Source organism: Lissotriton helveticus, chromosome 2_1, assembly GCF_964261635.1.
Source record: "Lissotriton helveticus chromosome 2_1, aLisHel1.1, whole genome shotgun sequence".
NCBI lineage: Eukaryota > Metazoa > Chordata > Amphibia > Caudata > Salamandridae > Lissotriton > Lissotriton helveticus.
The window spans coordinates 868,422,812-868,440,570 of record NC_136059.1 but is presented as its reverse complement, the minus strand read 5'-3'; positions in this window follow the sequence as shown (position 1 = coordinate 868,440,570).

The window sequence follows — 17,759 nt, the reverse complement described above, 5'->3', positions numbered from 1 at the left end:
AATTATTTAAAGGGAAGTCACCAAACACTTTGCTGTGTCCCAGGTGGATGTTGTGGAACAATAGTGTAAAGAACATGACAGTGGGGGATTAGAGAGAAAGAGAGAAACTACAGCAAGAAATAAGGAAAAAACGGTATCATAAACAAAAGAGAGTAAAATAGGTATTGGTTAGAGTGGGTGATTTTGTAAAAATAAAGACACCAGTGGGTTGTGCACCATTGTTCAAATACACAAAAGTACATAAAGTCATACAGCTGTTTCAAAATGCAGTGAAAATTGATGATGGTAGGGTGTGGAATCTAAGTCTCCTTGTGGTTGTGAGGTGGTAGGCCAATATTGTAGCTCATACAAAGGAATATATTAGGAACAAAGGAAAAGTATGAGAATAATGAAACATTCAGAATATCTTAAGAATTTTGTGGACATGTAACTTGTACTTTCATCAAAAGATTTCTTGAATTGTTCAAGCATGAATATAGTAGGTTTATGTTTGTGATCTAATTGAATATTGAAGTTTTATATATAAATCAATATAGGCACTCAAATGGATATTATAAACGGAGGGAGGTGTGTGGTATTTTCCTTCCGTGGATAGCTCGTGATGTAACAGGTATTTTTGAGGTGAACACGAGAAGGAGAATGTCAATTATAGAATGTTGTTGTAGTATGCAGAAGACAGCTGTAATGGTTAGAGAAAGAGCTTGGTGAGTCACAGCCGGGGTGGGGTGTTCAATAAATATGCTCTCTCTTATTATAACCTACTTTGTGTGGAAAACATGATTCTTGCTACATCACATTATCAGGCAGGCCTGTCCTCAGCTTATTGGCCACTTCCCTACCTGACAGCGTCAAAACTAGTTTTCCATCGTGCTTTGGCTGGAACCTAACTGTCTAGCAGGGTGCTGGGGATGAACAGAAGAAGCTGTTCTGCCATCTCCAAACCAAAAAGGGCTGTGCTAAAACTACCCTTTGCTCTGCCAATTGTTTCTGTTCCCTCTCAGATTTCTAATCGGTGATTATAAACTGTTAGACAGTGTTAAACATTCTAAAATGTGGTCAACAGTTAAGACCCATTGGCCTTACTTGGTCCTTATAGAAAGCCTTTTGTCCTCATATCCAGTGTCGTTAAGTTTCCCGCAGATGATGTATATTCCAGCTCTGGAAGTGAGGTTGGCAGCAGAAATGATTTTTCCTCCTGTGAGAGGGGACAGGCGGTCTGTGAGGGTCTAGGCAATGAATTGGAGAAGTCCTACCTGGCATTTACAAGTAAAAATAGGCCGAGTTTTTTATTCACTGGCTTGGGCAAGTTAGGCAGGCTGTATCAGCGAGCGCACAACATGAGGCAGCCAGGATGAGTGGTTGGTAGGCAGACCTCTCAATGAACCACCAGCTCACACTAAAATGTTTTCACTGGGAGCCTAACTCCTTCCACGAGTGACGTTTTTGAGGGGGGAGGAAGGAGGAGCACTGCCCACACCACAGCTACATAAGCAAGTGAGAGGGGAGGAGCATAGGCTTGAGAATCTGTTGCTTCTGAAAAGGCTCCCTTCTGCAGGTGAGGATTTGCAGGGGGAAAAAAGGTAGTTCTGAGAGACAGTGGTACAAGTAGTAGATGGTGTCGATACGTCACTACTCATTTGTAAGAAATTATTATATATTATTATAAATGATCAGTGATGTAATTTTCCTAATACAAGTACTTTCTAATGTAATGTCAATATTGCAGCTGTATTGAGAGAATTCATCTAGAATTATATTGGGAAATAACAGTTTCTACTTATGCTTTTGTTGTGCATTTGTAAAATAGTTACACTCCATTGATAAAGGTAATAATGTTCTTATTTGACGATAGTTCACTTAGTAACAATGCGCATTTGTGGGAGAGTACTCTATCCTCCATACCTTAAATCAGGCCCTAAGTGGTTAATGGCACAGTATTGGACCTGACCTTCTCTGCAGGGTTATCTAAAAACTTTTTGCCTTTCTCCTCCACTTTTTTGCAGAATACATTTTTTGGTGCCCTTAAGATTCTGTACACTTTACCACAGCTAACCATTGCTAAAGTGCTTGTGCTCACTCCCTAAAACATGGTAGAATTGGCTTATACCCAATTGGTATAGTTAATCGTAAGTACCTAGTAAGGTGGCACTACCTGTGCCCAGGGCCTGCAAATTAAATGCTACTAGTGGGCCTGCAGTACTGGTTGGACCACATACTTAAGTAGGACTTTAAGCATGTCTCAGGCCTGTCATTGCAGCCTGTGTGTGCAGTTTTAAGCTACCCTGCAGACCTGGCATAGTGAACATTCTGCCAGGCAAAAGGTTCCTTTTTAATATATATATAAGGTACCACTAGGGTAGGCCCTGGAAAGCCCAAAGGGTAGGGTGCTGTGTGTTTAAACTGTTGGACATTTACTTTTAAGTTTTACATGTCCTGGTAGTGAAAAACTCCCAAATTAATTTTTCACTACTGCAAGGCCTACCTCTCCCATAGGATAACATTTGAGTTACCGTTTTACATTCAATGCACTTTAGGTTCCAAATGGGAACAGGCAATTTGTTCATGTTTGGTGTCTTTGAAATTGTAATGAAAAATCCTAACTTATGGTGAAGTCGGATTTTAAATTAAAATTAAAAAAATGAAGCTCTTAGAAAGTTGGTGTTTTCCTGCCTTAAACATTTAGTTTCTGCAGCATGTCTTTGGGTCATATGACTGGGTATATTTGACAGTTGGGCTTTATGCATTCCTTTATTTGCTTCATGGCTCACCCGGTTGCGATTCTGGCTCATTGCCACGGGGCAGTTACTCATTTGTTGCAGCATGGAGTACCCTTGTTTTTGTAGTTGAGGCAGATCTGCCTACTGTTTCAAAGTCTTTTACTTCTGGGTTATGTTTCCCGCTGGGGATGAGAATGATAATTATTTTCAAGCTTATACTGCTGCCTTTTTTCCGGAGGCTTTTTGCCCATATCCAGTTGATGATTTTCGTGAGAGGTTTCAGGATCCTGATCCTCTTTCCTTTCAGGAATAATCTCATCAACAGTATGGCTGAGGAGGACAGCAAGATTGCAGGCAGGGTGAGTCCTCGCAACCCAAGCTAGACCCACAGCGCTCTTAGGATGTGAAAGTGAAGAGAGAGGAACCTCCTCCATATAGGGCCCCATTCCAGAAGAAGACAGTTGCTGCTTTGACAGCAAAGTATGCCTCAGATGGTGAGAACCCTCCTCCTGGACAGGAGTTGGGCTGTGACTCTTCTCGACAGTGCTTCAGAGGGTACCGTAGTGCGCCAGACACTCCGCCACTTTCTGGAGGCGAAAGCAACTCACACCTTTGTAACTGTTGAAACCGTGGACACCCGGGTAGCTCCACCTGACAGACTTTACCAAGTAAAACTTCAGATTGAAGATGACATTAGTCGCACCATAAATGCTATTTTATGGGACAATCTGATGTCATTTTGTTGGCAGAGGTCGATTGGCCTCCTCCGTGTGTTCTTGCATGTCCTCGGGGTGAGGATGTGATTATACCTTCCTTTTCTAAATTCATCCCTGATAAGACTAAGCATACTTATGCTTCTGAATGGGCCCTTGCTTTGGCCCCAGTCTTATACCACAACCAGCCCGGTTGGGATAAGGACTCTCCTTTGTGTAGTCTTCCCATATGCTTTACTCCACAACCGCAGCCTCAATATCCAATTAAGCATGATGCTAAAGCGTCCGTCAAAGAAATTCTTACTCAATTAGAATATCAGGGTGTTAATGAAACATGTGTCTCTGCTATGAATAATCCTCATCTTCCTATCTTGAAACCTGTTGGTCATCTGATATATAAAAATTGTTTCTTCTGTAGAAGGTGAGGGTGGTTAGGTTATTCTATCTAATACAATAACAGCTCCTTTCATGATTAATGGACTACTTACTATGGTAAACATATTTGTGGTAGGCATTTTCTTACTTATCGCATAGTTTGGAGTTATAGGCATTGGAATAGCCATTCTCGTACTTTTACGGTGCAGAACACACATAGTAAAGCTTTAGTAAACAATATTATGCATAACAAGTTCAAAACTACACTTGATATTTCAAATAGATTTTTCAGTTATAACCTGCTCCTGAAAGCCGAAATGTGTCTGCGTTCAGCACCCTAGGCTTCCAGAGGCGATATGCAAGACTGCCCATGGGGTATGAGAATAGCCCCGGGGTTTTTGCGTCACATATCGTGTCTCTTTTGCATGATATTGATCCTGACACTTTCTCTTATGTTGATGACATATACCTTACTGATGATTAATTCAATCCCCATCTTGCAAGAGTGGATCACATCATTACACGATTTGCTGCTCTGGGCTACAAATTCAATTTTCCAAAATCACATCTTGCGTTTCTGGCCTGTCTTTTTATTCGTTATGAATTAACTAATGAAGGTCACAGGTTTGTTCCCCATTTCTTGGAGAAGTGTGCTCAATTGCAACCTCCATCTACCCTTAAAAAATTGCAGTCTCTGCTATGATTTTCTAATTTTGGCTACACTCACATTCCTGACTCTGCTCACCGTATCAGACCCCTTTACGCCTCAATACACCCATCCTTTTCTGCTTCTTCCTGGCTTTCTGAACATACCACAGTGTTGCATGATTTACAGTAGGATTTGCTTGCTATGCAATACTTGCAGACTAGGTTAATTACTACCAATTTGTTCATTCTGATTTTGCCTGGAGCAATCGGTTTCACTTACGTGACATTTAATGAGGGTGACACTGTTCCAATCGCTTATAAGTCACATCTGTATACTCCTGCGGAATTGTGTTTTTCTTCAATTGGAATTTTTTGGACTGCTGTGCAAATAAATGGCTATTCTAAAAGAATGCCCTCTTGCTCAAGGTAAATGCATTTTTGTCATCGCCCAAAAGCCAGTGTTCCTAATTCTAAAGGTCTGCATCCTCTTTGGATTTAATAGGCAAAGTCTTTGACATTGGCTGATGTCAACTTTGTATTTGACCCTACTTGCAGACGCAAGAGTTTCTTCAGTATGAACATGTTCACCCTCTATCTTCCTCGGTACTTCCCCTTGACTAGTATGAATGTATTATTTACACTGATGGTTCACCTCAACCGGCCGTTTGCTCTAAGCAGCTTACTATGCAGCTTGCGCTATTGTCATAGGTTCAATAAACAATGGAGTTTTTCACTCTTCCCTGGTTCATACCCAATCCCTTGGGGACTGCACGGCCCAGCTGGCCAAATTGAGGGCTCTCCTTTTAGCTCTCGAATATGCTGATCCTGAAGTACCCACCTTAGTTGTGTGTGATTTTTTCTATTGTGTACATTTTTTCAATGACAATTTGTTCTTTTGGAAACATAATGGTTTTTGGGATTCTAAAGGTAACACAATAAAGTATAAAACGCTTTGGGTTTGAGTGACGCTGTTAAAGAATGCTTGCAAGTTTCACATGCTGTACATACACTGGACCATCATTGTGCGGGAGCGCATGCTGTAGGTAATTCGATGGCTGATGAAGCAGCCAAATCTGCAGGAGCAACAGTTAAAGTAACAACGGTTACACGTTCCATATATAAAATCGATGATGACATCTTGGCGGCCATAGCTGCTACTTGGGACGGTACTTCCTTTCTGCTGGGATTCCCTTCTAAATGTACTTATCAGTTAACTACTGGCAAAGTTCCTTTTGTGTCCATTCCTGGGGTTGGAGATTGTCTGAATCCCAACCTTGCTTTTGTGTTCTGTTCTTTCTTGGGATTTAGTCTGCACAACATAGACAAGGTCAAACAACAATTTCCCTTGTTATTTTGTTCTAGTCAGGCCTTAGCACTAAGACAAAACACACAAGAGCAGCTGTTGTTTGGGAACACATACTTTGTCATAAAGCGATGCACAGAATAGGTAACAAAAGACTTGGTGAGAGCACCTGAGAACACTTTCATCTGTGCATGCTAAGGTACAGGGTCTGCTGCCAACACCCAGAGATCATCTTATATATAATAATTGTTTCTTCTGTAGAAGGTGAGGCCGGTTAGGTTATTCTGTCTAATACAATGACAGCTCCTTTCATGAGTAATGGACTACTTACTATGTTGAACATATTTGTGTTAGGCATGTTCTTACTTATTGTGGCACATTTACTGCATACTAGAGCACAATAGTTAAAATAAACATTTTAAACTTTTCTCGTGTCTCTGTCAGAACTTATTATGGACCAGTACGAGTGTGAGAGTGAAAGGGTGTGTCCTACAACTGCGATTCCTGAGAGGGTTGGGAGTGTTGTGTTCTGGGGTGTCTAATCACTTTTGCATCTGTGAGTGAGTAGTAGGACAAGTGAGACACTATTGCTAGTTGGTCAAGGACTCATGGGTACTCAGGGTGTGGTATGACTCAGTTCCTGCCTCCTAAGGTTCTATGATCTCAAGTATAGTTCTGGGACTCTGCAGAATCCCTGCAACAAAACCTCTCACTGCAAGCATACTGTCCCAATCGTAGCCCGATGAAGGTTGCATAAATTAATTAAAGTATGTTCTGCGTTACCGAAACGAGCGTCGGCGCAAGCTTTTATGAATTTTTGTTTTCCCAGTGTGTATATATTATTTTGATTTATGATCTAAACTAACAAATTAAAAAAATGTTGATCTTTTTTGTATAAACTTGACCACGGATGTCAAACAAAATATAGAGCAAGCAATAATATTCTTGACATTTTCTGATTTTAATGTCTGGAAAGCATGTTTTTTCTACTAGTATGAGTGGGTGTGAGTGCTTTGGATTGTGATGATATTTTTGGTTCTTTTTAGTTTATGAACTTGTAGTGAGCTCACATTATTTTTGTATATATATTTTGGTTTTATATGATTTTGTAATTATGCAAAATGTTATATTAATACATATTATGTAAATAAACTATAAGTAGAATTAGTCTGATCTATGGTCCTTATTATCTTAGGAATTCGTTTTTTTCTTGAATTATGTGGCGAAGCTAGTGCTTCGTTTGTTTGTAAAGGTTTTCTTCTGCTGGGTTGCCTCTCCTCATTTATTCTTCAGGGCCCTTTTCATGGTCCTGACCTAGAAAGAGAGTGTCACCTTCAAAGAAGAAATGACAATAAATGTTTTCCATGTCTTTGCAGGATATGTAAATAAGTAACAGGTAACCCAGTGCTTCCTAATTACCTAAATTGTTTAATTTCAAGAATTCCTCTTTGTAAGGTTTGTATTAATTACAAATTACAAAAGTTGAAAACAATTCCATCATGTAATTACATTCTGCAATGCGAACAGTACCAATTCATACCGCTACACATGGAGGCTCAATAGTTTCAGTTTTATTAATTTATAACTATATCTGCTGCTCTACCAAGACATCGCAGTCATTGTCTTGTCAATGTCTGTATTACAGCTTGCAAAATGACCCGTGTCCCATTTTAATTATTGCCAACAATTTCCACACAGTTACAGAGCATGACAAAAAACACTGCATCTCATTTGCTTCTTATTACTGTATTAGCAGTGTCACACATTTAATGCAACTTTACATAAACAGTGCATTCCCCTTTCATGTTAAAATGAAGTCTCTCATCTAGGAGGCATGCATCTCTAAATTGCCTCGTTTAGTATAGCCGTTTGGCTATTTCTGAAGAGGAGACATGGAAGTAATCGAATGGAAGCGAAATGCTAGAAATTCAGAGTTCAAAAAAAGTCAATCGAAAGGAGGGGTGATGGAGCCACGGGTTTCATCTAGAGAAGATTTTTTAACTAGAGTGAAGACATGAGCTTTTTCCAAGCCTATGAAGGGTATACGAGCTGAATCACCACTGTTTGGATTAAGAAATGTGGCTTAAATCAGCTACACAGATTCTCTCTTTTTTGTGACACGACCGACCTATTAATGACAAAAAATCAGCATCAGAGTTTCAGTTGAGATTTGAAGATCTCGAGTTCTAAGAAATATACTGTTTGGTCCTGAGGAGAACCCTATAATGAAGAGGGTTCGAAACGCGTCGACCGGGCGTTGTTGATTACCAAACAAACATTCTGTAAAGTGTCTGGTTGTTGTGCATTTTTGTGAAGTTTGCACTGCTAAAAGCTAAAAATCTTTGTATTTTTGTGGTATGCGCTAAAACTAGCAGTTAAAACTGCATGTTGTTTGGTTTGGTACCCTGGTCCAAGAAAGTGACAAAGTGGGCAAGAGACCAGGGGTGGGGTGTTGTGGAAGTTGAATGAGTGTGGTATGGTATGAGTATGGCACGAGGCTTGTGGATATTTGAATTTGTTGTGAATGAGACTGGTGAGACGAGTCCAGAGTGTTGGGTCCTTGTGTTTTTCTACGTTTACTAAAGTCGTATGGTCGTGTTTTTGTAACATTGTATATACTTGTTGCAATGTGATTTTCAAAAAAAGTTATTATTAGAAATGAAAAATTATCTAAAATAAAAACTATTCAATAGATCCCCGGCTGCCATTGATGAGTGTTCATGCGTCATGGTATAATCAGTTCGGAAAGGGCTATCAGTATTGGCATCTCTATTGTTTTTGTTGTTCGCTTTGTATAGGGCACTAGGCCAAAAAACAATGAGCTGATATGTGCTGAACTGATCCTGACTTGGAGGCAGTAGAAATAATCATCACACTTTTGCATCACAAATAAATTATGAATCTGCACTTGTTAACTCAACATTTCTCCTGGGAGGAACATTTCCCCCTTGAAGAAACTTCATCTGCTACACCTCAACCAATCTTTTCCCACTTTGCAAGCAGATTTACTTATGCACTTAATAGCTGTAAATCTATGACCATTTCCAAGTAGTAAAATGCATATAAATGAGCTTTGTATGGACACAAACATGTCCGTTTGTGGGCGCGGACCACCTTTCTCAGATGCCCAACACTCAAATGTCTACAGCCTATATATGTGAAATTTAATCAGATATACAATTATATGAAACTCCTATAACTGTATATGAATAAATTAACTTAAAAATTCAAATTAATGTTTTGGCAATAACAAAGTATAATTTTCTATTGTAAATGTTGCTATTTGTGCAACTAATAGCCTAACTTTGAACAACGGTAGAATATATTGGCGTATTTATAGCAGCTGGTAAATGCTGATGCCCCAGGATTGGGTATACATCACCTGCAGTAAATATCTCCTGCTCCCAGTTTTCACCTTGGAATGAGATATAACATGCAGATTCTATATTTATCACAACAAAATCTGCATGTATCGCGCATTTGGATGGATATCCCCCTCCAATAAAATCCACTAGGTTTTACCTATCGAAATCTGTAAGGGACAACAGTGGGCATTATAGTTGTTGCGCAACTCAGAATTCCGATCCTTGCCCAAACTTTCGTTTGCACAGGGACAAGAATTCACTCCTGCTCTTGGAATCCAGGCATAACTGTCACATGAAGTAGTAGCAGAATACCACTGTCAGACAAACAACTGACGTAAATATTTTCTGCTAAATCTTGAATCAGTAAAAGCGGACCCATTTAGACATAAAACAGTCCCACAAATTGCTAATAAAACGCTTCACACCAGTCAGACCAGCATATCGGGCACTGCCTGATTGCCCTATCTGCCAGTCCGACCCAATCTGTATATGATATTCTAATGTGAAACCACATACATGAACAGCATTGAGATTCGTGTTTCTTCATAAGGAAGATAATCCTCTGTAATACATTAGGATCAATGCTCCAAATAGACAATGAACTCGAAATATGTTTGTATAATCTTGCTTCTCCCTCAGGGGATCTCCATTGATAGTCATTCACACCAAACAGTCCCGCCCACTTGTGGAGATCCCAGAGCAGTTTTTCATAGAAGGTCTTCCTAAGAGCAAGGGGCAGCATCCAACGCCTTGGCCTTCAGCTTTCACTCCGCAAGATAGTGAACGCCATGGCCCTACAGGGCGACCAGGGTTAGTGACCTCTCTCCCCCGCCCATCAGTCCTCCCCTACAAATAACACGATTCTACCTCGACACACCGCAGTGAGCTGGTTATGAATCAGACCCCCCCCAGAGGGCCTCCCTCCATGTTTGTTTTGAATCCCGAACAGCCCCCAACGCTGATGATATGGGCTTCCTCTCCTGTCCTGATCACCAACCCCACCAAAGGGCTACTCCTGAAGTTGTGACGATCCACCAGTTATTTCACTCCTCAAGATGGCGATCATACGTGTCTCTCCAATGAGGCCTGGGTTTGCAAGTTTCCGGATTGGCTTCAGACACAGACAATGGGCTCTGGTTTCAGGGATCCCAGTGCTGCTTCCCTGGTCTTATACGGACTGATTACAGCTACGAAGTACGGGCATTGATTTCAGATATCCCTGTGCTGTTTTCCCAGGCCAGCTCTTTGTGTGAATTATTCAGACTTTAGAACTGTCTCTTCCTCCTCTCCTCCCATAACTTGTGTCCTGGGAGTATGCTGAAAGGCTAGGTTGATGGCACTCCCCAGGAATTCTGGGACCTGGGGCTTTATGATGGAGGTATGACGATGCCCCCTGGACTGATTCCAAAACTGTTTTGTACCTACTGTGGAGCACGAGCAACCGTGGTTGATGCCCAGTGGAGCTGTTCTTTGCAGCTACTGAGGAGTCTGGCTCTTGTTCACCCCCTTGACCGTCGCCTATCCAGCCGGACATATGACATTGTTTTCCTCGCCCCCTTCTGTTTTTCCTCCCCCTCCCTCCGTTTTCTTTGATCTAATTGCTGTAACTATGTAACCTGTAACTTGCTGATCCTGTAACTTTGTAACCTGTAACACACTGATCCTTATGTAATGCCCTCTGATACCTCAGGGTCTAGCCAGCGCTATATAAAACTTTATAAATAAATAAATAAATGAATACGTTTAGATGGTTGCCTTTTTTAAGGTAGGCATGCAGAAATACTTTAGATAACAACATTGTGCAGCCTATAGGGAAGGCTATAATCAAATTGCTCAGATTGTGCTTAAAAAAGAGTTAGAAAACCCATTTATGTGTATATTTAAAGCTGAATACTTTAGAAGAAATCTTAACTTTCTTTCACAAACCCTTTTTTGCAAAGTTAGAAGGCTGTCATTATGTGAGTGTAAAAACAGCATCTGTGCCTTTAAGGGCCCGAGACCACCAGTAACTCATAATGCCCAGGAGGTGGCAGTTGCTTCAGTTCTGTTTTGCGGCTCATGGTGACAGGATCTTGAAGTACTGAGCTTGGCCTTTTTCTGGTATTTCTCTTCGGAAATCTCACACAGATTTTTTCACAACTGTTTCACTCCACGGTTTTCAAGTGTGTCTTTCATTTTCTGTCGGTGTCTGACAGAAATTTTTGGTATTTTATCAAATAAAAGGTTATCTTTATTTGACAAGTGTCCTGCCTTTGGGAGAAAGAAGGCCAAGGCAGACCCTCAATAATATCTGAGAGCCATGTTTCTGACAAATGTCAACACTGCAGGAAGTTCTCCAGACTACACTGAGGGAAAGGAAAATATTTCCCTCCATGGCACGGGCAGAAGGCGCAGTCAGAAGGTGGGTAATCCAGAGAGCGATGAGAGGGTCAGTCCTCTCCCCGGGCTCTGCTACCTTCCTCTGATGACCCCAGTCATCAGAAGTCCAAAAAGAGAAGTAGGGCCCAAAAATGACATTGTTCCAGATCAACATGAAGAAGATCGATGTCGAGACAAGTTACCATTCCAACTTATTCTCCATCGAGGGCTGTGTCATCGTTGAAGACGAGACTGAGGTCAACAGCGAGACAGGGTAGGTAGATGCCGAAGTTGACTATACCGTTGAGGCGTAGAAGGAGATCGACGTCAAGGAGTGTGTCGATGATGAGACATGGAGGAAAGTCAATGTCGAGGCTTGGGGGAAAATCAACGCAGAGGAGTGTGTCGACGTCGAGACCATCTAGGCATGCGGAAAAATCATGAAAATCAGAGATGCATTCCATTATCCCCGGACTCTGAAAATACCAGGGTGTACTCTCTGTCTTCTACTATAGTGCTGCCAGATTCTCCTACTCCACAGCCTCCATCTCCTTCGCCGCCATTCGCCTCCTCTACCGTAAGCACCAGTTCCTCATCCACAGCCTGTGGAGGCCCCTCCTATGAGGCCTCAAATTTCCCCATGACGATCAAGTTCCAGATCTCACCATCATTGCTGTAGACATCACCGCAGGTCTAGGCTAGCCTCCAGATGCTTTCATTGTCATCATGTTTCCAAATCTAGGTCCAGGTCACGTACCAGGCCAAGACACAATTCGGCCTACTATTCCACTTCTTCCGGCAAAGGTAGGCACTTGCCAACGCTGTTAAATTATCCTAAACCACGGGTCTCTCTAGTGGATGATGTCAACACCTTTCAGGAGGTCCTGGTAAAAGAGGCTGCACAGTGAAGCATTCCGATGCCTGCTCCTACACAATCCATATTAGTAGTCTTCGAGCCACTTTACCACAGATCAACTTCCAGCCCTCTCCTGTCTTTGGTTCTGGACCTGTTGGTACCAGTAATAGACATGTTTCTTACACCAACCTCAGTCAAATCTGATCCATCAAGGCTGCAAAAGAGATACAGCCCTCCAGAGTAGGACCCACTTTTTCTCCGCTCCGACCCATCTTTAGACTCTGTGGTCATCCTGGAGGCAAACAAGCACCATTCTACAACTCCTTCATCTACTGTACCACCTGACAAGGGAAGTCAAAAAATCTGGATTCAGTGGGTCGCAAGGTATGCAGTACATCTGCCACCACAATGAAGGCAGCGAGTGCATTGGCTCTTTTCAGGAAGTACAACAGGGCCTCGTGGGAGTCTTTGCAGAAATGTGCCGACAACCTCCCTAGAGAGAAGAGGGAGGACTTCCTCTAACTAGTCAACGAGGGTATGATGGTCTCCAACCAGATCATCAGTGCTTCAGCTGATTCATCCTTGCTAGCAGGTCATGGTTACTGCCACTGGTTGGCCTTATGAAGACATTCATGTCTCTGTCTCATGGCCCTGAAACATGAATCCCAGCAAAAGATCCTTAACCTTATATTCTTAGGATCCACTCTATTCAGCAGTCATATCAAGCTGGCCCTGATGAAATCTGAAATGGAGACCCTAAAGGCAGTATGCCTCGAGAAACAGAAGGACCAACTAAGGCCCTACAAGCCATTCCAACTGCATTTTTTCCCACAGAGGGATCAAACCCCTCACTGGTACCAAGGTCACAGCAAAAGCAGAGACCTTACTAACAACAATAACGTCAGCAGCCCATAACGAGAGCCACTCAACAGCCTGTTCAGGGAGTAATGCCTACAGCAGGCTATAAGCCATGACTCTATACTTCACCCTTTTCCATTAGCCACTCCTTTAGGGGCAAGTATTTCTCATTCTCAGTGGCAATACATCACAAAATACGCCTGGGTAATAAATATTGTTCAGAATGTGTATTGTCTGAGGTTCACCAATCTTCTGCTGAAAATTCCACTCAAACCATCAACTCACCAATCGAAGATGCTGCGCTTGCAAGTAGACGCCCTCCTGCAGAAGCATGCAATGGAGACTGTTCCTCCCAAATAACAGGGAATAGGAATTTATTCCAGCTATTTTCTGGTGAATGAGAAAGGTCCCAGAAACGAGTTCGGACCTATTCTTGATTTGAAACTGGCCAATAAGTGGATTTGACAAGAAACATTTTGAATGATGGCTCTGCATCATATCTATCCCCAGTTACACCAGGGAGGCTTGCTCTGATTGATAGACTTCCAAGATCTATGCTTTCACATACCAATAGCCAAAAAAGCATTGCAAATTCTTGAGGTTCGTCATGGGCCACAATCATTACCAGTACACAGTGCTTCAGTCTGGCCTTAAGTCAGCAACCAGATCTTTCTCAAAGTGTATGTCAGTGGTAGCTAACCACCTCAGAAACCACAGAATTTTCATTTACCCCTATCTAGATGACTGGCTCATCAAGATGTCAATGCCTCAAGAGGCCAAACTGAATTACAAGTTGACAAGCAATATTCTCCAAAGATTAGGGCTATATGGCAATCACAGCAAATCAATGTCTACTCCAGTCTAAATTCTGCATTACTTGGGGGCATCCATCAAAACCTTTCAAGCAAGAGTGGGTCATTCGGACGCAAGACTGTTATCAATTCGTCTAAAGTGTCATTTTCTCACGAAAAACTCTCACCCCAAACTGAGACCAGTGTCATCTCTCCTTGGCTCGATGGCTTCGTGTATCTTTCTAACTCTGAATGCCTGTCTCGACATGCGTCCTCTTCAGGATTGTCTTGAGGATCAGTTGGACCAACAAACTCACCGGCAATGGGGAGGAAAAGATCACACTCTCCACCCATGCAAAACAGTCTCTGAAATGATGGTGCTTTCTCGCAAATCTGCTTCAAGGGGGCATTTCATTAGGATGTCCCTTTCCAGACCATAGTAACAGATGACTTGTTGATAGGGTTGGGAGCATAAATGGATCACCTCCAAATCGAGGGAACATGGTCTCCAAGAGAGAAGACCTACCACATGAAACTCCCCGAGTTACACACAGTTCGCCTGGCATTGCAGGCTTTTCTCCCATCATTCAAGACTTACTCCCTGCTTGTTAAGACAGACAACATGGCAACCATGTACTACCTGAGCAAGCAGGAGGGAATGAGGTCCAGACAATTATCTCACAAGTCACAGACAATTTGGAAGTGGCTGATAGCCAGAGCCCTGTGGTTCGCTGCAACTCATCTCCCAGGTGTTCAAAATGTTCAAGTAGACTCCCTAAACATGGCACTGCAGGAAAAACACAAAGTCGTACAAAACTAATTTAGACTGTGGGGCCCTCCGCACTTAGACTTTTACGCCACTACAGAAAACAAAAAATGCCCAACGTTCATCTCCAGGTACTTCCAACCATGGAGACTGGGGAAATTTGGGGAAATCTGGCAAATTTCTCTATGCCTTTCCTCCGATCCATAAGATCCCATCAGTTCTCATCAAACTGTCTTATTCAAGAGCTAGAATGATCTTCATTGTTCTGGAGTGGCCACATCAATGGTGGCTCAGGAACCTTCTCCACCGGTCAGAGCATCCACATCTCAAGCTACCGTGCAGACCGGAAATTTGGATGCCAGATGGTTCACCCTAATTTCTCCTCCTTGAATTTGGTAGCATGACTCCTGAGCTAGTTCAGTATGGGCACCTGAACCTTCAACAAGAATGCATGAACATTCTCAAAGAGGCTAAACAACCATCAACTTGTTCAGCCTATTTATTCAAATGAAAAAGATTTTACATTTGGTGTTCTCATAAGAAAGTGGACCCAACAACCAGCCAAGAAGACGTCATTCTTCTATACTAACTTCATCTGGCAAAATCTGGCTTCCAATTATCTTCCATAAAAGTTAATTTGGCAGAAAATATCCTTCACAAACCTCTTTCGTCAAAATTTCTTTTATCAAGGTTTTTTAGAAGGGTTGAAAAAGGTTTTTCCTCACATTAGGCATCCTTATACTCTCTGGGAGCTCAATATAGTTCTCTCGCACCTCACACAAGACCCTTTTGAACCCATTCACTAATCATCCTTGCAACATCTCTTTTGGAAAACGGCTTTCTTGTAGAGATCCCAACAGCACATAGGGTTCGGGAAATGCAGGCATTGTATTCTCACAAACCATAAACCATGTTTTATTCCAATAAGGTAGTGATGAGGACTCACCCCTAATTCCTTCATAAAATAATTTCGGATCTTCACCTTAATCAGACGATTTCCTTATCCACTTCCTTTCAAAATCCTTCCATACCTGCTGAAAGGGCGCTCAATTCCCTAGACATTAAGTGAGTCTTAAAGTTTTATCTAGGCAAAGCAAGTAGGTTGCACCAATTATTTGTAAACTATGGCCCGGTTCGTACAGCTCTTGTGACATCCAAACAGTCCATCTCCCAATGGATACTATCTTGCACCCTTCTATGCTACCAGAAAGCTAAAATGATTTTGCGTTAGGCCTAAAACTCACTATACTAGAGGGAAAGAGGCTACTGCCACTTTGATGAGTAATGTCTCTACAGCTGAAATCTGCAAAACAGCTATATAAGAGGTCTATTCACACATTTACCAAACATTGTTGCTTGGACCCGGATGCTAGAACAGATGCTCAAGTACGACAGCCTCCCTGAAAAATGTGTTTGCTTGATTTGGTCGTTCCTCTGTCTTTTCCACTGCTCTTGTTACAGATGGCTTGCTACTCTATTCAGTGCTTATGACTATCCATGGAGGTCCCCTGAGAGAGAAGAAGTGATTTCTTATCTGTAATCCCAGTTCTCTCTCAGGGGAATCTCCTTTGAAGTCATAAGCAGCCCTTCACCTCCCTGGTGGACATGACAGTGGCAATAATTGGACCTATCTGATACTGCCACATGTCAACAAAAAGAACTGAAGCAACTGCCACCTGATGGGCATGATGGCATACTGGTGGTCTCTGGGCCCTGAAACGCATAGGAGCTGTTTTTACACTCACATAATGCCAGCCTATATTGGTACACTGTCATTCTATCCTTCATCTTTCTACTTTTACAAAAGAGGGTTAGTAAAAGAGATTTGGAACAAGAAACCCTTAGATCACCAGTGACATCAGCAGAAATAACAAATGGCCATTAAATCCCTCAAATCTCACAAGGCCCCAGGGCCTGATGGTTTTACTGTCAAAGTTTATAAAACATTTGCCACCGTCCTCAGTCCTACACTTCTTGATCTCTTCCACTATTTCTCAAAGTCAGGTGTCATTGCAGGCATAGCTAGTGAGGCTACTATTGTTGTGATCCCCAAAGATGGGAACGACACAATCTTTGCAGAAAATTATAGGCCAATTTCACTGGATGCAAACATGTATTCCAAAATCCTCTGTAAAAGACTTGAGCCACTTTTGCCATGCCTGATTACGCACAGGTGGGGTTCATGAGAAATCAACTATTTAAAGATAATACACACCTTTTATGTCAAAGTATTGATAGAGCAAAATCAATAAAGTCTGATACTGTTGTGATTACCGTAGAAGCTGAAAAAGCATTTGAGAGGGTCTCCTGGTCAGTCATCTGTGATACACTCCTGAAGTTCTGTCTGGGTGAAATATTCACTAAGATGGCCCCTCCACCAAAGCAAGAACCAGCGGTTTATTATCCTCATCCTTTAATTCAGAAAGAGACACCAGACAGGGCTGCCCAGTATCTCCCTCTTTATTTTGTTTGACGTTTGAACCCTTACTACATAGTATCTGGACTAACACCATCATTTCAAGTGTCTCTTTTAATAACACCACAATAAAGGTGGCGGCCTATGCCGATTATATTTTACTTATGACTGAGAATGCCAGTCACTCTATCTCCCATTCACTGCAAATGATTGATGAATAATCCTTAGTTCCAGGCTATAAACTAAATAGGGATCAATCCGAAGTTAAAGGTTTAAATAATATTTGTACTAGTAGCCTTTTAAACTCCTCGGGACTATCATGGCAACCTCATTTCATCAAATATTTAGGTCTAGACTTTAGCTTGGACCTGATAGAAATGCTCCTTCACAACAGAAATTTGATGCTAAAGAAAATTGAAAATCTTCTTGACGACTGGAACCCTATGTTTCTTACCTTGTGGGCCCATATAGAGACCATAAAAATGATGGTTACCCTGATAGTTAATTATCTTATAAACATGTTACTCTTAATGCTATCTGATGAATCCCATCAAAAGTTGGACAAACTATAAACAAACTTTATTTGGCAGAAA